The sequence below is a fragment of the Podarcis melisellensis genome (assembly GCF_964234715.1).
Source record: "Podarcis melisellensis genome assembly, chromosome: 4".
Classification (NCBI taxonomy): domain Eukaryota; kingdom Metazoa; phylum Chordata; class Lepidosauria; order Squamata; family Lacertidae; genus Podarcis; species Podarcis melisellensis.
In genome coordinates, this window is record NC_138531.1 from 51668403 (window position 1) to 51693200 (window position 24798).

The following is a 24798-nucleotide window of genomic DNA, read 5'->3' on the forward strand; positions in this document are numbered from 1 at the left end:
TTCCTCTCCTAGATTATGAGTCTCCTTCCTCCCTTGCCTGTGGTTGCATTTCTCACACTGTCTTTCCATTTTTGCTTCTCCAGAGACGGTCCTCTGTAGTTGAGCTCTCAGATACCTTCCTTTCTAGAAACTGGGCTCACAACATATATGAGAGAGAGAAAGTTGATGCCAACTACATAGTGAGCCCCTATCATTTTTCAAAAACTGCTTTGCACTGTGCCAGAAAAAAGAGAAACCCATTTGCACTGAGTCATCGGGGGGGTGGGGGGGCTGAGAAAGGAAGTGAAGGGTGGATAAAGTAGTCAACTGAAGCAGAAGGAAGGGAAAGCAGAGAAAGCAGCTCAGAGTGGACAGATAGAAGGATAGTTAAGTCAGAGGACGCAAACACTATGAACAGCTTACTTTAGTTTCAATATCTCTGAATGAAGCAGGGATTCACCAGCCATTATTCCCATCCTCCCTTTCCACCAGATGTCTCTCTTTCTGCTCCTTCTCCTGAGCTCGACTTGGCACTGAATGTGGAGTCCCTATTTCACCCACAAATTCTACAAAAGGAGTCAGCTCAGCTTTCTGCTGCTGATTCTCAGGCTCTGTAGCCACAATGAAAGTGAGTCTGTTGGTTTGGAGATTCTCTAGGTATGATATTGATTTGGAGAATAGTAACCAGAGGGAGTACGAAATATGGTCTAAGACGTGGGAAAGGAAGTAGTCCAGAAGAATGGGATGAAGTCCAGAAGGAGGAGTTTGAGAAGAGTGGGAAACGGGCAGAGAAGCATTGCACATTACCAAGAGGCTACACAGGTAGAGAAGATATTGATTTGAAATTGTTAGCTAAATCTTCTGCTGCAGTTCTTTCTCTGAAATGCCTAATATTCCATACTATGGGAAAATACAGCAGCCAATAGACACCAGAAACGTGAACTTGAAAACAGCCTGACCAAGGAAAAAGACATTCCCTGAGGGAGGAAAAACTGGGCATCATCAGAGACCCCTTTGAATAGCAGTATCAGGTAAACTGATGTTACAGATTATTGTGGATTTTGTTTGTTCTCATCTAAGCCTTTGGCTCAAATTAAATTATACCCTGTAAAACAGCAGAGGCAATGAAGCCAATATGAAGGCTGAACACAATACAATGCCTTCGTCCAGTCAGAGAAGTATGGTGAAATGATGTGAAAGGAGCACCTACCAGGAAAAAGTCATGAGAAGAACTAAAAACAAATGGAACTTTTACGGAAAAGGTAAGGTACCTCCACTACCTAGGAAATTAAGAGTGCTTATTCTGGGGGGAAGCTGAAAATAAGTTGCTCTCAAAAATTATTTCACAGCAGCCCAACTTCATTCCTTTTCACCCAAGCCCCTGCTTACCTATGCTATATGACCTGCTGTTTTCCTTAACTGTTAATGAGCTCCCTTTCCCTGCTTTATATTTCTGCTATTGATACTAATAAGAAAATGGACACAATGATACAGCAGCAGAGTCAGTTGCGATGGTCAACGTAACAAAAGCCAGCTGTGCACAGAAATTAAAGACAGAAAGTACTCCAGCTGGAAATTATGCCATTCCAAAAAAGGAAGAAGAGGCTTCCAGTTCTGTAGCTTTCAGACACCCAAGATCAAAATTAATATTCTATATAGAAATAAATCTAGTTTAAACTATATATGAGTTAAAGCTTGCTTTCATGTGGAAATATAGACAAATATACAGAGGAATCCTAGAGCAGAGTTTTTCAAAATCACTGGCTATGAAGCATCCCAAATAAGGAACAATTTTATTTAGAATATTTATATTCTACCTTTTGAATATAAGATCCCTCAAGGCAGTTAGTCATGAGAACATTCAGAATACAATCCTATGCACATTTACATGGAAGCAGTTTCCACTAAAAGCTTCTCTTCTGACTACATACTATTTGATATTGCTAGTAGGAAGGGATCTCAGAATGTGAACGAGTGCATGATGGAAAGGAAGTCAACGTAATAAAATACACAATATTTTCTTAGTTTGCACATTTTATTTGCCTTGATATGAATTTGCAGGACTTTTCTAGGCATAGAACTTTGCATTTTCATTTGAAAAACCACATGTACTACTGCCTGCAAGATTGAATGATTAAATTGCCATTACAAACTATGCCAGTACCAGCAGGGAAGTATCATATCAGAGCTAATGCAGCCTTTAACTGCTTTGACCATTTTTATCAATAACTGGAGTCCCACAATTAACCATTCCTTATAGTGCTATAGTAACTTACACTACATACTCTGTTCCGCTACTGTTTTTACAAGCACAGTATTTTACAAATTAGTTTTTAGTAAGTTGTAAATTACAAAACACATATTCTTCAGGGTGGATAAAAGTTGGGGCTATTTACAAAATAAAAATTAGATTAAAACAAAGTTTAAATCAGAGTTTTAATAGTTCTTAAATAACCATCCATTGGCAGGTGAGGTGGATGACCATCTGTCATGTATAATCTAGTTGAGATCCCTGCATTGTAGGGGGTTGGACTTCCAACTCTACAATTCTAGGATTCTATGAGGTCGAATGCAATCTGAGAGCAATGGGACAAATAATAAAATTTTTGTGCCAGTCCTCTACCATTCAGTCCTCCAAGTATTCCTCAACCATCACAAGGTGCAAATTTCCATATAAAATTTTCATAAATCTAGTTAAAAATTGATGTTTTTACTCTTTTAACTTTTGAAGCTATTTCTACCCCATAGGAAAACTGAGAAAACTGAAAAACAATGAACATAAAGTGCTAGGAGTCAAAGTGACCTTGCAAAGCGCCCTTTAAATTCTTTAGTTACTCTTCATGTATATACATTCTTAGCATAAAACCTGCTTTTTATGCTTTTTCTCACAAGGAACAGACAGGGTGAAAAAGCAAAATAGACAAATTACTTACCATATACATTACCGTATATGGTATTATGGGTCAATAGCACCCCAAGGGTTTACAAAATCCCTGTATAAACCTGAATTTATAAAATGCTTCTCTAGTGCGAATGCCTCCTTTGGCCCCACCCCCGATCCTAGCTATCTCTTTGCTTACTGCTTACTAATTCAGCTTTTGGGTTCAATGCATCTGCATTTGATTGCAAACATCCTGCATCCTCAGTCCTGCAGGTAGCCAGACACAGAAAACTGCCTTATACAAGTCATACCAATTGGTCCACCTTGCGCAGTACTGTCTGCAGCACACTGGATGGTATTCAATTACCTGTTGTTGAGAGCAGACCCACTGAAATTAATGAACATAACTTGCTGCCATGGACCAATGTGCAATGCACAAGGAAGATAACTGTGCAGAAGTGAAGGGGTACAGATCTATCTCCCTGGAATTCATCGAGTGGTCAAAGCACTTGAAAATAATTAGTTATTGCGGGGGAGGGGGGCCTTCCTTGTGGTGCTCGCCCTGCACAGCAGCTCTTTCCAAATAATTTAATTATCTTTTAATTTGAGATAAAACCATATCTCATACATTTAGCAAGATTGTTTTGTGTATGTGAACTTTTCTTCTGCTACTTGTGTTACATACAAATGCAGGACAGGGTGTGGATGAAATGAAACAAATTAGGTCAGTTATTTTAGAGGGGGACTTTTCAGTAATGATACCCCACCTACCTTTAAGTTTCAAAAATGCATAACAAATCTATACACTTCAACAGCATACAAGGAAGAAGGGAGGAAAACAATATAATTAAATTAATATTAAAAGTAAACATATACACAAAACGCAATTTTGGGTCATTTTGTTCACAATCCTGGAAATTATTATTAGTAGTATTGAAAGTGGGGGTAGTTAACATTCCCCCCCCCAGCTTAATTATTTTATTTTATTACATATAACAATACAAATCCCCTTTGAAATAACATTTATTTATTTATTTACATACTTACTTACTTATTTAACAAATAATTTATACTGCTTGTAAACATCTAAATGGCTTACAATAAAAAATAAAATTAACACAAAAAGTTAATTAAAATTAACAGTTAGAAATATTAAAAGATGTGTTTTATTATAATAATGGCAGTTAGCATTGCTAATAGAAGCAGTTGCATATCTGTATTCCTTTTGTCAATCAGGACATTTACAACTGCATTACTCTCAAATAGTGACGCTAACTCGGACAACTGGGGTTTTGTGTGCCCTGGCCTTGAGAAATAGGAACTGGAAAAAAGAGGGAATAAGAAACAAAATATCACCTGTCTCTGTGGACCTTCCCTTGCCAGCATGTGATACAATTGTTGCACAATGTAGATTTGTTGCATCTGGAGGGCACCACATATGCTACCTCTGATGTATAGCCAGTATTATAACTTGCCAAAACACCTCTCCAAAATGAATTTTGGGATACAAAGGGTTTAAAAGAATAGTTCTTATTTACATATAACAATAAGAATCATTTTGCTAACAATCAGCCCTACTGGGCAATTAAAAAAAATTGATCTAATGAAGCAGATTTAAGCGCCTGTAAGGGCACATGTAGGGACGCGGGTGGCGCTGGGGTCTAAACCACAGAGGCTAGGACTTGCCGATCGGAAGGTCGGCGGTTCAAATCCCTGCGATGGGGTGAGCTCCCATTGCTTGGACCCTGCTCCTGCCAACCTAGCAGTTCGAAAGCACATCAAAGTGCAAGTAGATAAATAGGTACCGCTCCGGCGGGAAGGTAAACGGCATTTCCGTGCACTGCTCTGGTTCGCCAGAAGCGGCTTAGTCATGCTGGCCACATGACCTGGAAGCTGTACACCGGCTCCCTCGGTCAATAAAGCGAGATGAGCACTGCAACCCCAGAGTCGGTCACGACTAGAGCTAATGGTCAGGGTTCCCTTTACCTTTACCCGCACATGTACTGCCACAACTCTGCACTATGCTCATGAGCCCCTTAACTAATTAATAACCAAAATTCCATGAAATTAAAATGTCAATATGTTTCCAAGATTAGGACTTGAAAAACTACCAGTAACTACCAAACCATAGTTCCAGGTTCTTATATAACAAATACTATTGCTTAATTGATTATGTCAACATAATTTTTGAAGTTACTGACTGGGATTATTTATTATTTTTAAGCCCCACATTGGACAAAAGATATCTGCATTGCAGGGAGTTGGACCATATGACGTACATGATCCCTTCCAACCCAAAATTCTATGAAAAATACACTTTACACACTTATTTAGGCATCCACAAATCAATTCACCAGCTCTCCAAGGATGAGTGCTCCTTGCCCTCTAGTGTGGACACTCAGAAGCCCCTAACAGACTCAAACTTGTGCTACAGACTTGTGCTGTTTCTTAGCTGTTTATAATCTAACACAAAAAAGAAATATGCTTGGTTTTCTCTAAGGCCATCTGCACATGCCAGAGGACCTTGCATGTGTAGAGGGGAGATTAAGTAGTGAGGACTGAAAGAGCTTGGCTAGTAATTGAAGCAAATACTTCTGGAACACAGAACCTGTTGTTAGGACATCAAAACAGGACCATATGAATCTGCCATTTGCATTGCACAAAAATGAAATCCTATATATGTCTACTGATATATATATTTCAGTGTATCTTTTATCTTCGTTGGAAGCCGCCCAGAGTGGTTGGGGAAACCCAACCAGATGGGCGGGGTACAAATAATAAATTATTATTATTATTATTGAGAAGTAGATACCATTAAGTTCAATATGGTATGCGACTGTAGTCTTAAAGATTAATTTATTAATTTTAAAACTAACTTAATTTAAAATTAACTTAATTACCACTGAATTTAACTTGGTATTTCAATTTTACTATTAGAATACAATAAAGAGGGGTGATCAGTGTATCAGTTATTTTGCAGTGCTTATCAGAAGGTTTCACAAACTGTTTTTGTGGGAGAGCAGGTATCAGAGGAGGAGGAGCAAGGATTACCTAGTACATGTTTCTTTACCAAGACCTCTGTCAATCCCAAACTACTTTTTAAACTTTGCACATGTTTAAGTATGAACCGACTTGGACCCTACAATCATCATCCAAGACCCTTCTTCATGTGTCTCCTCTGAAAGACGTCCAGAGGGCAACAACACAAGAATGGGACTTTTCTACAGTGGCTCCCTGCTTATGTGATGGTCTCCCCAGGAGGCTCACCTGGTGCCTTCATTACATAGTCCCTTTAGTCCCCAAACAAAAATATTCCTCTTCTACCAAGCCTCTAGCTAATTGAACAACCTTATAGTCTTTTAAACTGTGTGTGGGGTGTTTTTGTTTCTTATTATTGTAAGTGTTGTTGCAGTTGTTATTTTTATATTGTAAACCACCCTGTGATCTTCAGATGAAGAGTGGTATAGAAATTTAATGAAGAATAATAACAAGCAGTAGTAGTAGCTGTTTTTTTGTGATCTACCAATAGAAAAGGAAAACCACTAAATTAGGTAAGCAGTACCACACAAGTACTTTGATATTCTGCACATAGTCATTAACATACAACTAGAATATATATTTTGAAAAGATAGTGTAATAGAGATTATCTACTTATTCACTGGACTACTTTTTCTAATGAGCACCAATTAAAATAACTGCTCCTTATATTTAAAAAGTCCAAATGCCTACTTCTGTTTCCATTTATGTGTTTATTTAATCTTAGAAAACTAAAGCTTGGCTATTACTGTCAAACTAACAGCAATAAATTTTGCTAAGGGTACTGAGCAGACATTCTTCAGAACCGAAATCATTTTTGCAGTTTTCTGAAACCAATCCACCCTTATCACTTCCACTGTTCTAGTCAAACATATTCTTTCACTTTCTCTTTCTTTAGCACATATTGCAAAGACATTTAACATGTTTTTTTAGTGTTACAATCACCATTGAACCTGACCCTTTTAGTTTATGCTAGACTTCCAATGCCTGTTGTCTTTGTCTATAGAGTTATCTTAGCAGGGATACTGGAGTGGCTTCCCGGTACCTGCTCCAGGTGGATCACGTTTGGTCAAAACTCTCCACTATGACCTGTCCATCTTGGGTGGCCCTGCATGGCATAGCTCATAGCTTCTCTGAGTTATTCAAGCCCCTTCACCATGGCAAGGAGACAGTAGTGCCTGGCGTGCTCTGGTCCATGGGGTCACGAAGAGTCGGACACGACTAAACGACTAAACAGCAAACAGAGTTCCAATGGTATCTCTAAGCACTACACTGGCACCAGAATTTAAATGGTAGCAAGAACTCCTTTCAGGAGCCAAAATTACTTCTATGCCCCAACTAATTTCTCATTCTCCAGTGCTGCAATCTGCACACATACTCAGTACATGCAGAAAGAAGGTGAAGACAGTACAGAAGAGGAATCATTACAAGACACAGAAGCAAAGTAAAAAAAACACCTCATGAATAGAATCAGATGTCACTTCAAGGGAAAAACATGTGAATTCAATCATGACTAGAGTGAAGAATACAGCAGCAAAAAAGGAGGAACTTAACTATTCACATCATCAAAATCTAATATCAGAAATGAAGATAATTCATCAAAGGCTGCAATCCTACACACTTACTTGGAAGTAATCCCCCATGAAAATGGAACACTCCAAGTAAACCTATATCATATCAGGCTTCAACACATGGTCAGCCGATAAGTGAAAGACAGCAGAACTAGCCTTTTTGAAGCATATTTTACCGTATTTTTCGCTCTATAAGACGCACCAGACCACAAGACGCACCTAGTTTTTGGAGGAGGAAAACAAGAAAAAAAATATTCTGAATCTCAGAAGCCAGAACAGCAAAAGGGATCGCTATGCAGTGAAAGCAGCAATCCCTCTTGCTGTTCTGGCTTCTGGGATAGCTGCACAGCCTGCATTTGCTCCATAAGACACACACACATTTCCCCTTACTTTTTAGGAGGGAAAAAGTGAGTCTTATAGAGCAAAAAATACGGTAATTTTTTAAAAAATTCACCACTGAGGTACTTTTAAGCAATACATTCTCTTAGCCAGCACACTTCTGGATAGCATAATATACAGATCAGCCTTACTAGCTAGGCAAATAAGTGATTGCTTTTTGCTTGGCATGCACACTATGCAAAATATGTTATTTCATTATTTCACTGGAATGTGAAGAGAAATTATAACAATGAAGCAGTTTTCCACCATTATTAGTTTTTGTTTTTTTATGAGCAAAATATATATTATGCTGTGCTGTTGCAACATGTTATCTTTAAAAGTGAATGCATGAGTTTGGACAGATACAAAAACAAAATTTGCTCCTTCCTCTCTAAGCACTGACTTGACCTAAGTGGTGAGGTATTGGAGAAAACTACTTCAGTGTTTTATAAAATAATTTTAAAATGCAGTATAATGGTACTTGGAATGTCAGAACAACTGAATATCATGATATTGATAGCAGTGCTATAACTCTACTCCTCTTGTGTTGAAAGCTGAAAGGGGCAGTAAAAAAAAGGTCTGTGAGGACAGTAGTTTGCCCCTCCCTAAATACAGTGGTGCCTCGCAAGACGAAATTAATTCGTTCCGCAAGTCTCTTCATCTTGCGAGTTTTTCGTCTTGCGATGCACGGTTTTCCATAGGAATGCATTGAAAATCAATTAATGCGTTCCTATGGAAACCGCCTTCCCCCGACCTCTTCTGGCGGGCGGCATTTTAAAATCGCCCGGGACAGCGGAGGACTTCTCCGCTGTCCGGGGCGATTTAAAAGCCCCTGGGAAGGCAGGCAGGGGGGACAAAGGCTTTCTCGCCCCGCCGCTCGGCTTCGGGACATCGTTCCGATGCCGGGCGGCGGGGGGAGGCTTTCCCGCCCCGCCGCCGGGCTTCGGGACATCGTTCCGATGCCGGCGGCGGGGGGAGGCTTTCCCGCCCGGCCGCCCGGCTTCGGGACATCGTTCCGATGCCGGGCGGCGGGGGGAGGCGTTCCTGCCCCACCGCCCGGCATCGGAACGATGCCCCGAAGCCGGGCGGCTGGGGGAGGCGTTCCTGCCCCACCGCCCGACATCGGGACGATGCCCCGAAGCCGGGCGGCTGGGGGAGGCGTTCCTGCCCCACCGCCTGGCATCGGGACGATGCCCCGAAGCCGGGCGGCTGGGGGAGGCGTTCCTGCCCCACCGCCCGGCATCGGGACGATGCCCCGAAGCCGGGCGGCTGGGGGAGGCTTTCCCGCCCCGCCGCCGGGCTTCGGGACATCGTTCTGAAGCCGGGCGGCGGGGGGAGGCTTTCCCGCCCGGCCGCCCGGCTTCGGGACATCGTTCCGATGCCGGGCGGCGGGGGGAGGCGTTCCTGCCCCACCGCCCGGCATCGGGACTATGCCCCGAAGCCGGGCGGCTGGGGGAGGCGTTCCTGCCCCGCCGCCCGGCATCGGGACGATGCCCCGAAGCCGGGCGGCGGGGGGAGGCTTCAAAAGCTGTCCGGGGGCTTTTAAATCGCCCCGGACAGTCCCGGGGCGATTTAAAAGCCCCCGGTTAGGCAGGCAGCCTTCAAAAGCCTGCCTTCAAAAGCCGTCCGGGATAGCGGGAAGCGCTTCCCTGCTATCCCGGACCGCTTTTAAAATGCTGGCGGTGGGGAGCAAAGCCTTTCGCCCCCGCCGGCCTTCCTGGACCTCTTCTGAAGTCCGGAGGGGGTGAAAAGGCTTTGCTCCCCACCGCCAGCATTTAAAAAAAGGTCCCCGAGATTTCCCTATGGGCTTTCGTCTTGCGATGCAAGCCCATAGGGAAATCGTCTAGCGAAGCGTCGCAAAAACCGAAAAACCCTTTCGTCTTGCGGGTTTTTCGTCTTGCGAGGCATTTGTCTTGCGGGGCACCACTGTAATGGAACTTGCAAAGGTCAGCAGCAGCAATGGGATGGACTTCCAGGGGAGAAACATGGCAGACTCAATGTCTTCTGTTAGCAGGTTGCCGATGAAATAATTACTTGGTGATTGATTATATCCAAGACATAAATCTATAGAATTCACTCTGGAGATAAGAGTGAACAGGGGATTAACATCTGATGCTCAGAAAAAAGCTGTTTTTTATGTCTGGAGCCCGAGAAGTTGTCTGGGATCTTGGATGGAGGTAAATGACTTAGAGAGGAGGAATCAACATGCTACCCAAAAGCCACGTAAGAGCCCTGAAAAAAGGTATTTTTAAAAAATGTTTCTCTGTTTGCCAGTTGAAATTTACATCAGGTGTGTAAGCTACTTGCCGGCTTTAAGAAGAGTCTATCATTAAAGAGCTGAAGGCAGAAAAAACCATGGTCTAATTATTTGAACCAAGAAAGTTTTAAACAATCATGAGAGTTCTGAGGACTAAGAATCTTAATTTTTAATTCTGTTTTTCCAACAAAAGTGTTGCCTCGAAATCGAAAGTAATTTTGCTACTTCATATTTCCTCTGTGGGAAAGGAAAGTGTTTTGTTAAGAGATAATGCTGTGAAGATCTTAAGGTGGAAACTAAATTGTTAAGATCAAGAACATTTAACATACATTGTTTGACATTCCATTGACTGTTGGCATCCTTCAGCAATTGTTTGATGAGCAAATAAAAGTGATTAGAGCTGAGATTGATGAAATGAATGAAAGTGGACAAAAGGATGAAACCAAAACTGGAATTAAAGATGACACAGGGATTTCAGAAAACAATATGGATGAAGGATTGCAAGAGCAGGAGGATATAGTGGTAGAACTAGAGGCAACATGGTGAAATGGAGAATTTCTTCACACAGGTGTTTAGAAAAATGAAACAGCCAAGTGGCAGAGTTGTGGTGTTGCAGGAGTGGAATCAGGCCATGTATGGAGAAATGAAAAGACACCCTGAGCTGAGAGAGATAGAGCTGAGAGGGAAAGGACTCTGTGTACAACTTAGGGAAAACTTCAGAAGGGAAAAACCTATCAAACCTCTGGTGCTATTCTTGAAAAAAGAATGGAAGAATCCTTTACTAACTCCTTTGTCATGGACAGATTGCCCTGATTAAGGATTTCCAGTTCCTGCTAACCTCTGTAGGGTGGAATATAAACCAATCCTGCTCTATATGCTCTGCCTCTTCCCTGCTCCACTGTATTAAGTACACCAAGGGAAGTGTTGATTTAGGTACCACCACTAACAGTGCTATGGAATTCCCTTCCAACAGAAATCCATTAGGCCAACTCTATTAAAATGTTTCGATGTCTGATTAAAACTTTTTTTTTCTGCCAAGCATCTGTCACTGCAAAGGGTGTTGACATTAAAATTTTGCAGCTGTTTTAAATTTTGCTGCTGGCTTTAATTATTAGGATTTTGCTGTTTAGCTTTTGATATGATTTTATATTATTACTTTGTAAGTTGCTCTGAAGGCCTTAGCAGAGGTTATGAGAAAGAGTTGTTTAAAAAAGGTATGCTGGTTGCTATCAAACCATGGTTTCAGATATCAGCAAGGAAAACAGAAACATTAAGGTGTGCCACACCATAACTGCATATTTCAGTGATTAATTGGCACAGATAAATTAGCCAATGTTTTTGATAGTGGGAAAGCAGACATGTAGAAGACACACCAAATAAAGTCACTTTACCATAGAATACAATCTAGTTTATGACAGAAATTCAATTTCCTTCATATCAAAACCATTTCCTTTATATTAGTGTAAAACTGAAATGTACAAAGTAACTAATCTTTACTTGGCATATAAAACTATGTTATAGTATGTAACAACTGTGGCTGTTTGCTAACTGTTTCAGTTATATAGTCAGAATACCCTACCCTGCTTTCCTTGTAAAATGTTGCAATCCTGTTTAAAACAAAACTATAATAAAACTCCTTGTGCAAACCGAAATCATGCCAAATCCATTTGGTGAATCAATGTACTTCCCTGCAGTCTAGCCAGGCATAGAAATTAAACAGGAACATACATGGGGCACAGGTTTTTAACACAGCAACCTTATTTTACCCTATCTTACATGGATAAAAATAGTTACCACGAGGTATACATTTTATTAAATATTGATAATCCCAGATTAATGTGTGGATGTCTGAAAACAGGTATATTTACACAACAGTGAACCTCAAAAGTTTTGGAAGATTCAAATGCACTGAGACTTACTCCAAAGTAAGCACACACAGGAATCCTAATACAGTGGTACCTTGGTTCTCGAACGTAATCTGTTCCGGAAGTCCATTCGACTTCCGAAACTTTCGAAAACCAATGCGTGGCTTCCAATTGGTGCAGGCGCCCAGGAAACAATAACCGGCAGCTGCATCGGACATTCAGCTTCCGAAAAATGTTCGAAAACCAGAACACTTACTTCCGGGTTTTCGCTGCTCAGGAGCCAATTTGTTTGTCAACTAAGCCATTCGAGAACCAAGGTTCCACTGTACATGAGATCAGAATGTAGGAGAAGTTAATATTACAGCTGTTCACAAGGATATAGACCAGCTTCTATGAAAACGCAGTGCCACTGAAAGATTATTTACCATATTTTTCGCTCTATAGGACGCACCTGACCATAGGATGCACCTAGTTTTAGAGGGGGAGAACAAGAAAGAAAAATTCTCTCCCTCTCTGCGCAGCACCATTTCAGCGAAGCGGCAGGAGAAACGGAGCCCCTTCCATTTCTCCTCCCGCTTCGCTGAAGGGGCGCTGCGCAGAGAGGGAAAGTTGCACAGCACCTTTCCAGCGAAGTGAAGCCAGGGGAGCAAGAGGGATCGGTGTGCACTGATCCCTCTCGCTCTCCTGGCTTCAGCAAAAGCAACACGAAGCCTCCAGAGTGCAGCGGGAGCTCTGGAGGCTTTTGGCGGCTATCCCTGAAGCCATGGAGCCTGCATTCGCTCTATAAGACGCACACACATTTCCCCTTAATTTTTAGAGGGGGAAAAGTGCATCTTATAGAGAGAAAAATATGGTATATAGCAATTATAAGAATATATTTCTTGTACTCTATCCATCTGACTAGGTTGCACCAGCCATTCTGGCAGTTTCCAATGAAGTATAAAGGAAAACATTAAAGGATCAAACATTAAAAGCTTTCTGAAACACGGTTGCCTATATATGAAAGGATATCTAAAAATATTACATACAACTATTGTGTCAAGTAACATTATCTGATATTAATCACCAGTTCAGAAAATCACCTAAAATCTAGATTAGATTTAGGTGCTATAGATTTAGGTTTAGGTGATAGGGAACAAGTTGCAGCAAAAGCTTATGGGCTACCCTTCCCTGCTTTTTTTATGTGCAAGAAGAGTGAAAGCTTCCACTTTTACTCTAGAACTAACCACAATTCCATGTCACGTTCAAATCTAGGGAACTGTGGCTTGTTCTAACCAAAGTTACTGAACAAACCAGGATATGAAATCACAATGTGTTCTTAGTTTATTTAAACTTTGGTTAAAACAAGGCATAATAACCCAAGCCCATACATAATTGGGAACAGTGGTTTGATCTAAAATTGAAGCAGGAGCTTTCACTCTCTTTCTTGAATACAGACAAGGAGGAGTGGTGAATGTATAAGCCCAGAGCTCATTACAGCTTACAGTGGTGCCCCGCAAGACGAATGCCTCACAAGACGAAAAACTCGCTAGACGAAAGACTTTGCCGTTTTTGAGGTGCTTCGCAAGACGAATTTCCCTATGGGCTTGCTTCGCAAGACGAAAACTTCTTACGAGTTCTTGTGAGTTTTTCCCCTCCCCCCTTTTTTCTAAGCCGCTAATAGCGCTAATCCGCTAAGGTGCTAATGGCCGTGCTTCGCAAGACGAAAAAACTGCTAGACGAAGAGACTCGCGGAACGAATTATTTTCGTCTTGCAAGGCACCACTGTACTTTCAATCACCCAAACATTGATTGCAGAACATCTGAACCAGCATTAGAAACTCAGATATGTAAGCTATTCACCAAATGGCACCTTAAATCTAGGTTTCAGTCACCACAACAGAATCTCTAGACACCTGGGTCGGGGGGGGGGCGGCAAGATTGCAAAGCAATACAGTAAATACACCGTCAACATTAATATATTTAACAATTCAGTTGCACGTTTTACAAATTATAGGTTCCCCGCCACCAGCACCACATGAACTAATACTGCAACCGTCGGGGGGGCGGGGGGGAGAGAGAGATGCCTCTTGGGGAGGCCTGGCTGGTCCAGCGTGGCTGCTCCAAGGTGCCAAGCAACTGCCTCATGAAAGACAGGGCTGGGCAAGCTTGGCAGTGTGCTTCCCCTTCTTTCTCCCTAGGTGCATTTGCTTGGAAGTATGCCCCATACTTCAAGTCCAGAGGGACATTTTTACCCTCAAGAAAGTGTGCCTAGGATCGCAGCTTGTCCGGCAGCACAGAAGCAAAGTTTGCTGCCCACACAGCAATACAAAAGCACAAGACGTGTGTCTTTTGCTGCACGCGAGTCTCCTGGCTCATGTGGGAGCCTCACCCAGCCAGACTGAGATGTCAGTCACCAACCTGGCATCCAGAAATCTCCACTTTGTCGCAATTGGACCCATGCCAGTCACAAAACACGCCTGGGGAATTCTGAACACTTGTGTGAGCCAGACCATATATCGGTATCATCAGCCATAGAAAGATTCCCACAAAGAGCTTAAGTCTTGCTCTTTCCATGGGAAACTATAGGCCTCATAGAATCTTAAGAGTTGGAAGGGAACCAAGGGTCATCTAGTCCAACCCCCTGCAATGCAGGAATCTCAGCTAAAGATGACAGATGGTCATGCAACCTCTGCTTAAAAACCCAAAAGGAAAGAGAGTCCACCACCTCTAATGGGAGTCTGTTGCAATGCCAAACAGCTCTTATTGTCAGAAAGTTTTTCACATGATTAGTCAGAATATCCCTTCTTGTAACTTGAAACCATTGCCTTGAGTCCTACCCTCAAGAGCAGGAGATAATAAGCATGCTCCCTCTTCCATGTGACAGTCCTTAAGATATTTGAACATGGCTATCATATCTCCTCTCAATCTCCTCTTTTCCAGGCTAAACATACCCAGCTCCTTCAATCGTTCCTCATAAAGCTTTGTTTCCAGACCCTTGATCATCTTGGTTGCCCTCCTCTGCACATAACACTGACCCCAAGTGTCCATGCACGAACACTTAAAGAGAAATACCTACACATGTGCTCACACTTAAAGATAAACAGATGCCACACATAGATGCTGGGAGGCAGAACTAGTTCAGCTGCAAAACAGCTACACTTTTCTAGTTCACAAGAGAATTATCCATACTGTACCAGTAATTGTGAACAAGAATTATGCACCAGAGCACAAGACTCTACTAGTCTTTTCTTGCATCTCTATTCTGCAGTGTATAGTCCAGATACAGGTTCTATCTCAGAACGAAAAAGCACTGTGTGGCACCTACAACCACCTACTGCAGACAGCTCATATATTTTCCAACTCATTCTACTCAGGCCCATTCCTGCTTTGCTTCTTGAATCTGCAAACATTTTCCCAGTACAATACCTACTCCTCCCCCCTCATGAGTTGGAACTGCCTTTTGAAAAGTGATTTCAGCTTTTCTCTATAGCCAGCAACTTTGTCCTATAGATCAACCACTTCACCCCAATCAGCTAACTAAAACAGACGCAACTTTCAGAAGTTCCAGATCCTCCTCCCCTCATGAACCTACAGGTAGTGCATGAAATCCCTGCATGCATGACGCTGTATATTTTTTTGTTCACTAAAGCAGTCAGTTCTAAATTTGAATATTCAATAATAAGCAAGAAAAGTCACACAAGTCAAAGAGCAGTCAAGTTCATAAATAGAATTTAAAAACATTTTAGGAGCTATTTCTGCTCATAATGAAGTTGTAAATATATTTTCACAAAAATTATCAGTTACTGTTACTTTTGTCAAAATAAATTAAAACAATTCTTTAAAAAGATAGTTAAAAAGACTCTTAAAAAACTAAAAACTCCCTTAAAAGAATCAAGTCTTCAAAAAAGTTATATGAGCCAAGAAAGTCTTTAAAAGAATCCTTCCAAAAAAATTTAAAAATTATAAGGTAGCACCTTAGAGACCAACTGAGTAGTTTTAGGTATAAGCTTTTGTGTGGATGCACACTTCTTCAGATACTTTTGTTACTTTTGTGTAGCTTACATAATACATAAAGCATGGTTGATCATAACTACATTCTATGTTTAGACAGAGCAACTACGGAAATATTTAATTCTTGCATTTGCCTGCCAGGGAACAAAGTTTCATTCATACTAAAGGGATGGGCTGTCCTATGTCACTGGCCTTTCTCCAATTAACTAACTAGAACTTGACATTCCCCCTTTTTCGTGTTGTCCCCAGGCAAAATGGGACTGAGAACTGGGATGGGGAGTGAGAAAAATAGCAACACAGTTTGCAAATGTGGAAGATAGGGGGTCCCTGATGGTTAGAGTGAAGGAGAGAAAGAGAAGTGGAGCTGATGCAGGGATAGAAAAATTAATAATTGAGAAGGGACAGAAACCAGGTAAAGGGACTTTGAATGATTAGCGAGCATTTGTGTAAAGGAAAAGGAAAAGATAGACCACAAGTTGACTGGCAGGGTTTTAAAATGAACTGTTCTCTTCTAAAAATTAAAGTTTCAGTTTAATTCACTCATATTCAGATTTTAAACTTAATTCAAAGACAATTCCTTTAAAAAAAACTGCTTACAGCCTGATCATAAGAGCAGTACTGCTAAATCAGATCAACAGTCCATATAAGACAGCATTCCTTTTCCACAGTGATCCGTCACATGCTTCCAGTAAGCTCATCAGCATAGAACAACTTGGAGGTTCCATTTTACTATCATGGCCAATTGCTACTGATAGTGTTTTGAATCTTCTTTTTAAACCAGCTAAGGCAGTGGCCATAACTTAATACAGAATCATAGAACTGTAGAGTTGGGATGGACCAAATGGACATCTAGTTCACCCCAGCAATGCAGAAATCACAGCTATATACAGAATCACATCCAAAAACACAATTCCAATTAAGTACACTTGGACCTTGGTTCTCGAACAGAATGCGTTCCGCGAGTCCTTTCAACTCTCGGAACTATTCAAAAACCAAGACACGGCTTCCGATAGGCTGCAGGAGCATCCTGCAGCCAATCGGAAGCCGCAGAAGCCACACCAGATGTTCGGCTTCTGAAATTTTTTTCAAAACCGGAACACTCACTTCCAGTTTTCAGTAGTTCAGAAGCCGAAAGGTGCGAGTTCCAAGGCATTCAGCAAGCAAGCTACGACTGTATACTTAAGGTCTTTAAGGCCTATCATATATATATTCAATCCCCTTTTCCAACCCATGCATTTTACTGAAGTTCTACAATGGCTAAGTTCACATGTCATGTTCAACAACAATTCAAAACAAAACATGGTTTAAAGTGAACACACAGCATGCTAGTAGTGCACGTTGCTCAAGAGTTTTTCATTCTGCTGCTGTTCCACTCTTGCTACTCTGCACTATTGAGAACAAGCCAGTGTGGCTTTGTGATTATGTCTGAACTCAGGCTTTCAGTTTCTCCCCAAACAAGCCACAATCAATAATCAAGGTTTATTCCTGACTTACTGCTCACTGTTCATTTAGAGAGAGAAACTGAAAGCCTGGGTTCAGACATCACATATTTGTTTTCCAATGATGCAGTGTGAGTGGGATAAGAGCAGAGCAAGAGCTTTATTGGAGCATATGCAAGTACGCTGCCCATTAACTACACCATGGTTTGTTGTTAGCTACAGATATTAATATGCCATGCAGACTGGACCACTGTATATTAACAAAAAATACTCGTAAATAACTTGTGAACCTAACTTGAACTCTACCATCTGAGATTAAAGGTCCACATAGTCCAGCTTCCCATGTCCCACAGTGCATTGAGATGCCTCTTGGAATTCCAGAGCCAGGCTTGAAGGCAACAGCACTATCCCATTGATGCTCCTCAGCAACAAATACTTAAACACATACTACCACTAATACTGGAAATTCCATATAGCCATCAATGACTAGTGGCCATTGACAGGCTTATACTCTATGAATTTGTCTAATCCCCTTTTATAGCTATGTAAGATAGTGGCCAACCACATCTTGTGACAGCAAATTCTATAAATTAATTGTGCATTTTAGGAAGTACTCTCATTCGTCTAGCTTGACTCTTTTGCAAACCCCTAGAATTAGGAGGAGAGAGAAGATTTCTCTCTATCCAGTACTCCAAAATATGAATGCTTTTATATAGATCCCTCTTGTCGCCCCTTGGCCACCTTTTTTCCCCTCAACTGAGAAGTCTGAAACATTGTAGCCTTTTCTCAGTCAGTTTTAGAAATTCAGATATGTAAGCAAATCGCCAAATGGCACCTTCAACCTGGGTTATGATCGCCACAACAGAATGTCTAGTCACCATCCCCTCTAGTGATGTTTATTATGAATAATATCATTATTCATTTTATTTATATATTGCTTTATATTTTAAAGAAAAATGTCAAAGTGGTTTAGGTAAAGGTAAAGGGACCCCTGACCATTAGGTCCAGTCGTGACTGACTCTGGGGTTACGATGCTCATCTCGCTTTATTGCCCGAGGGAGCCGGCGTACAGCTTCCAGGTCATGTGGCCAGCATGACTAAGCCACTTCTGGCGAACCAGAGCAGCGCACGGAAATACGGTTTACCTTCCCGCCAGAGCGGTACCTATTTATCTACTTGCACTTTGATGTGCTTTCGAACTGCTAGGTTGGCAGGAGCAGGTACCGAGCAACGGGAGCTCACCCCATTGCGGGGATTCGAACCGCCGACCTTCTGATCAGCAAGTCCTAGGCTCTGTGGTTTAACCCACAGCACCACCCACGTCAAAGTGGTTTACAACACATTAAAACATCAAATATAACAATCCAGAATAAAACAAAAATCAAACTTTCAAAAAAAAATTCAGATCCTTCTCTAATTGACATTTTACTTTCCCTATGTTTATTTACCTACTTGATTTATATAGCTGCCCCGTAACAGAAGTACCCTAGGAAGCCAGTGTGGTATAGTGGTTAGAGTGTCAGATTAGGACCTTGGAGATAAGGATTCAAATCCCCACTCAGCCATGAAGCTCACTGAGCGACCTTGGAGTCAATCACAGCCTCTTAACACAGGGTCACTGTAGGGATTAACTGAGGAGCAGGATGAACCATGTACTCCATGGAGGAAAAAGGTGGAATATAAATGTAATAAATAAGCTATTCTGCTTACCTGCTTAAGCAAGCTGGAGAGGCCAGCCAGGTGGAGATGTCTCTATGTGGTCGCAACTGGACCTGCACTAGTTGCAAAACATACCTGGCACCTGGCTAATTTCTAACACTGCTCATAGTAAATGAGTTCCAGCCCTCTGATCATTCTGGATGGCCTTTTCTGTACCTTTTCCAGCTTTACAGTATGGATTTTGAAATGTGGTGGCCAGAACTGTACACAGTAATCCAAGTTTGGCCATAGCATACATAGTATAACTGCATTACAATAGTAGTTATCTTATTTTCAATCCCTTTCCTAACAACGAATAGCATGTAATTCACCCTTTTCATAGCTGCCGCACACTGAGTTGACATTTTCATTGAGCTATCTACCTGGACCCCACATTCCCTTTCCTGTTTAGTCACTGCTACCAGTTTTAACATCCATCAGTATACAACTGAGAGATAGCCAATTAAATCATAATCAGAGCAGACCCACTGAAAACAATGGAGTCAAGTAATTTTTCCACTGTATGTCTAACTTTGATTATCACTCATAATGTGAAGATTTTATGTGCTAACATGCATCATTTTACACTTAACTGAAAACTTTAGTTTGCTTCAAAATAAGGAAGGGTTGGGGCTCAGCGATAGAGCACCTGATTTCACACAGAAGGTCCTACTTTCAATCCCCGGATGTCTCCAGATAGGGTTGGGAGAGAACCCTGCTTAAAACCCTGGAGAGCCACTGCCAGTCAGAGTACATAATACTGAGCTAGATGACCAATGGCCAGACTTTGCCTTCCTCTGTATAATCCTATTAAACGTCTGTCTGCAGTGCAAGTAAGACTTTACGACCACTGACTTTAAAAACCAACGATAAATTCCTGAATTCTGACTACTGAAGTTTAGCATTAATAAGGTTGTTAAGCTCTTCTGAACTCCTAGCTGACAGCTAGAACTAGACCATGCTTCAAGAAACTTTGGTTCACTTTCCTAAACTACTGAACATAGCTCCCTGTGAGACACATGTCTATGTGTTCCAGATTTAATGTCAGACTTTTAAACCTCCATGAGCAATGCTTGTTCCCAAAGATCTGCAGGTAATTTTTTCCTGAAGCCAACATACACTGTCTTCAAAAGAAAATACTATTAGTTGTATACACTGAGGCTACAATACTATACTAACCCTATCAAGGAGTACCGAATGCAATGTAGCTGTCTTCTAAGTAGACATGTACAGGACTGAGTTCAGTAGAATTCACTGATTTCAACAGAATTCAACTTTATGTAACTTGTCAGTGAATACCATATTTTTTCCGTCTATAAGACGCCCCCATGTATAAGATGCCCCCTATTTTTTAGGACTTGGATTTAAGAAAATGGGGGGAGGGAGATGGCCCCATGTATAAGATGCCCCCTAATTTTTGACATTACTTTAAAGAAAAAAACCTAGTCTTATACATGGAAAAATACAGTATACTGTGCACCTTCTACATAATTAGTAAGAGAAACATTATTAATTTTATTTATTACTCACCCTTTACCCTAAGGTCCCAGAGTGGGTCACAACAATTTAAAATGCAACATTAAAAAGTTTACAACCATTCAAAACTTTATAGCCACAGAAGTATGGTGATTCCTAAATATATACATTTCAGATATCAAATGTCAGGGTAAAAAGGTGTTTTCAGCATTGTCTGAAAACTGTATAGCAAAGGTACCAGACATACCTCTGTGGGACAGGAGTTCCACAACTTAGGGGCTTCCACAGAGAATGACCTCTCTTATATCACCTCCTGCCCCCTCCCCCAAGCTTCCGAGGGCAACCAAACTACCAAGATGGCCCCCACTGCTGAGCTTAACACCCAAGAAGGTCTGTAGGGAAGGAAATCATCTCTCAGATACTTTCATTAAGTTTTTAGAAAATAAAAAACAGTAAGGCTAAATAAAACTGTTCAGAATTCTTGTATCAAACTAAGATACCTGTACAATTAATCAATTTCATTCAATATCATATATCTCTTTTGTGTCACTATTACAAAAGTTAAAACTCATTTTCCCAAGTTTCAATACCAAAATTACCAATACATAACACTATGTATTACAAATACAGTATCTACTAAGGATTAAGGCAAGGAAATTCCCAGCCATTAGAAAAACCATAGCCAGATTAAACCTGACAAAATCTCTTTAAAAGTAAACTAAGGACAAGAGTAGCAGCCAGTTATAAGAAATTTCAAACTTTACCTTGTGCAACTGTTCTTAAAAAGGATATTGAGGCTGCACTCCTAAACATGCTTACCAGAGAGTAAGCCCCTTTGATCTCAGTGGGACTTATTTCTGAATAAACATGCACAGCATAGGACTGTAAATATAACTTTTCTTTATTCCATATTTTTATCAATTTCATAATACTTTGAATTTTTGAACAGAACTTACTTTGAAATAACTTAGTTTGAATACTACCACTCATGCAATAAAATTATCCCTTCCTCTCCTTCCTCCATAATAAAGCCTCCCCCAATCTTCTCTGTGGGTTCCAGAGAATTGCACTGAAAATGTATTTTAGAAGATGGGAGGTCTAAATTACTGTATGGCATCACAGTGCCAATCTACTTTCTAACTTTCTTCTAACTGTCCTGTTCTGTACAGTGAAACAACAACCATGACAATTTAACTCAGACTTAGAAGAGTTTAGAAGAGTTGTCTAAACAGACATGTTAACTTTGGTTCAAAAGTTTACACACAGTAAAACTGGGTTATACCATACATTTTACTATGACATGCATTAGTTTTATAATTCTTGAAACAATACTATAGTCTGGCAAGTAGAATGGTATTCCTACCAAGACTCCAAAAGAAGACAGCTCCAAGTTAGGGTGCTATCCAACTAAGTTACACTCAGAGTCAACCCACTGAAATCAATGAAGTTCATTTACTTCAATGGGGCTACTTTGAATATGACTAACTAGAACTTTCACGTGCAATTTTAAACATACTTACTGGGAAATAAACCAATGAAACTAATGAAAACAGCTAAACTTGCTTCTAAGTAAATATGAACAAGAATGCACTGTAATTCATTGATTTTAGACTCCAGTTACTGAAGCATCTAAGGCTTGCAACCATGCTTTCACAAAATAAAAAAAATAAATGGAAATGAAAGAATTCAACTATAATTTAATATATAAATATATAAATTGAATGAGTTTATATGAACAGTCTATGTGCTGTTCTTTATCTACTCAGAAGCAAGTCTTTACTCCCAGTAAGCATGGTTAGAATTGAAGCTTTAATACTTTATCTGGAATTTAAGGCTATGCAAAGTGAACTATTCTCCTAACTGATGGTACTATCAGAATAGTTCAGAACAATTTCTTGACATGTATAGCCTTCCTTACCTGTGAAAACCACCTAACAGATTTTTTTAAACATGCAAAGCAGACAGTGCACCCCATCTGAAAAGTTGCTTTGCCAGCAAAGATTACAGGATGGGGCAAACTGAGTGCTCACAGCAACGTATTTCATGTCCTTAGGTCAACACAACAAGCAAATGTACTAGAGCAAGTATTTAGGCTTAAGGTGCCAACCTTTCTGGCAAAGAATGAGCTCTCTCTCTCTCTCTCTTAATAGTTTCAGGCAAGTTCTATGAAGAATCAGGTTCATATTAAACTAATTTTCCCCAGTGAGGAGATTATCATCATAACATCTGTATGTCAGCAATACAATCCTATGCATATTTACTCAGAAGTTCCATTCAATTTAATGGGAAGTGTCCCACTTAATTCAATGGGACTTCCACCTTTGCATCCTGAGAGTTCAACTTCTTGTCTATGTGAAATCCAGAAATATTCACTCAAAAATTGCTTTAGTATATGTACATACATAAGATTAAGATAACAAGTGAACTATATTAGTTAATTTGTTGGTTAACTTAATAGATTATTTTTTGATAACTGAACAGTGACCAGACAGCTAATCAAAGAGTCTTGATGGGAAAACCCTTTACCCATTTAGTTGAGTATAGACTCAACTAAAATGTGCAGCATACTCATTTGAAAGCAAGTCCCTTTGCAATAAAATCTACTTCCTAGTGAAAGCAGTTTGGGATTGGCATAAAATGCAATTAAAGAATGAGAGAAACGAATCATTTGGGAGATGCTTATTCTAGTTGGGATAACTGATTTCACCCCACCACATGACAGAAGGATCCAATTCAGATGAATTATTTTTGCTTCTGGCGTCTTTGGCAAGGGAATGAAACCTTCCCTGAGTGACAGAGTACATGGGTACAAGTGACCCAGGCGTGACGGGAAACACCAGATTTCCCATGGCCAAACCCGACTTCCATACCAGTCAACCAGATACCTACTGAGGAGCACCTAAAAATCACCCGTATCCCTACAACAGGTGCTATGTGAGAGCTGCTGACTTTCCGCCACTTGCCCAGGGGGTTACGAAGGAAACTTCTTCCTTCCTCCCCTCTGCCATCCTGGCCCAGGTACGGGCGACGCCGGGCTCTCAGGACCAATCCCATAGCCAGGTGGGAAGGGTCTCCCAGGCCTCAGCCGTCACCTTCACGATTTAGAGCACGGACGGAGCTTGCCCTCGCCTTTCCAGGCCTAGCCGGAGAGTAACGGCGGGTGGAGGGACAGCCGGCACCTGCCTTTCCTCCCGCTGGGTCGGCCACCTCCTTCTCCTCCCCACCGGGGCGGCCAAGATTCCCTCTTCAAAATGGCAGCGGCCCCTCTCCCTGTGCCGTTGAGCCGGCGGCCCCGCTGCCAGAGGCCCTGCCGCTTACCCGTGTGTGGGGCGGTGGCCGCCTCTAGTCCGCGTCCGGGGGCCGCAGTCGTCGTCCTGCTCCTGGCCGAGGCCTCCTTTCCCGGGATGCAAGGAGGGAGGGGGTGGCCGGGGGCGGCAGCGGCAGCAAGCAGGAGCGGCGGGTGGTGGTGGTGGGTTCACTTCATTCCCCGCCTCAGCCAGCGGCCCAGCCCAGCCAACGTCTCCGCAGTCCTCCTCCTCCTCCTCAGCCGGCTTGCCTCGCTTAGTCCGCCACGCTCGGGCCCTGTGCAGAAAGGGAGCAGAGCAGGGCCTCGGCCCCGGAGCGGAGCCCACAACCCACCTCCCTCTTGCGGGAGGAGGGCAGCCCGGCCCGGCGGGCGGATCCGCGGCGTTTCCTGGCCGGGCAGATTTTCTATCGCTCACAAAATGGCGCGCGTTCCAAACCTGCGCAGCGATCGGCAGCGGGGCCCGGACACGGCGCGGCGGCACCTCAGCTCCGGCTGCTGCCTGAGCCCAGGCCAAGCGGAGCGGAGAGCGCAAGAGCGGCGCGGGCGAGAAGGGGAGCGCAGCGCTGAACCGAGCCCCCGGGAACTCCTCGCTCTCCCTCTCTCGCTCGCTTGCTCGCTCCCTCTCCCTCGCGCCCCCTCCCTGCCTGCCAGCCAGTCAGTCAGTCAGCCCCCCGCTCTCCTCCCCCTCCCGAGCGCTGCTGCTGATGCCGCCGAGCCGGCTTCTCTGGAACTGCGCTTCGGAGCACTCCTGTCTACACGCACGCTCACCCCGCTTCGCCTCGCTACCGCGGACCAAAGCGGGGTAATTCTTCCGTTTCCTCCGTGAAAAAATCCGAAGGGAGATGAACCAATGTAAAGTTATAATTCGGGCGGGAAGGAATTTTTTTTTTTCAAAAAAAAAAAGTCCAACTGACAAAA

At 42.0% G+C, this 24798-nt stretch overlaps 1 protein-coding gene across 1 annotated transcript in view; it reads right to left on the reverse strand.

The window, feature by feature from the left end:
* The window catches only part of DYRK1A (dual specificity tyrosine phosphorylation regulated kinase 1A), a 96902-nt gene extending 72104 nt beyond the window's left edge, over nucleotides 1-24798 (reverse strand). The window contains exon 1 of the mRNA XM_081908725.1: nucleotides 23892-24798. The gene's annotated coding sequence lies outside the window, so the exon portion shown is untranslated. The remainder of the gene's footprint in view (nucleotides 1-23891) is intronic.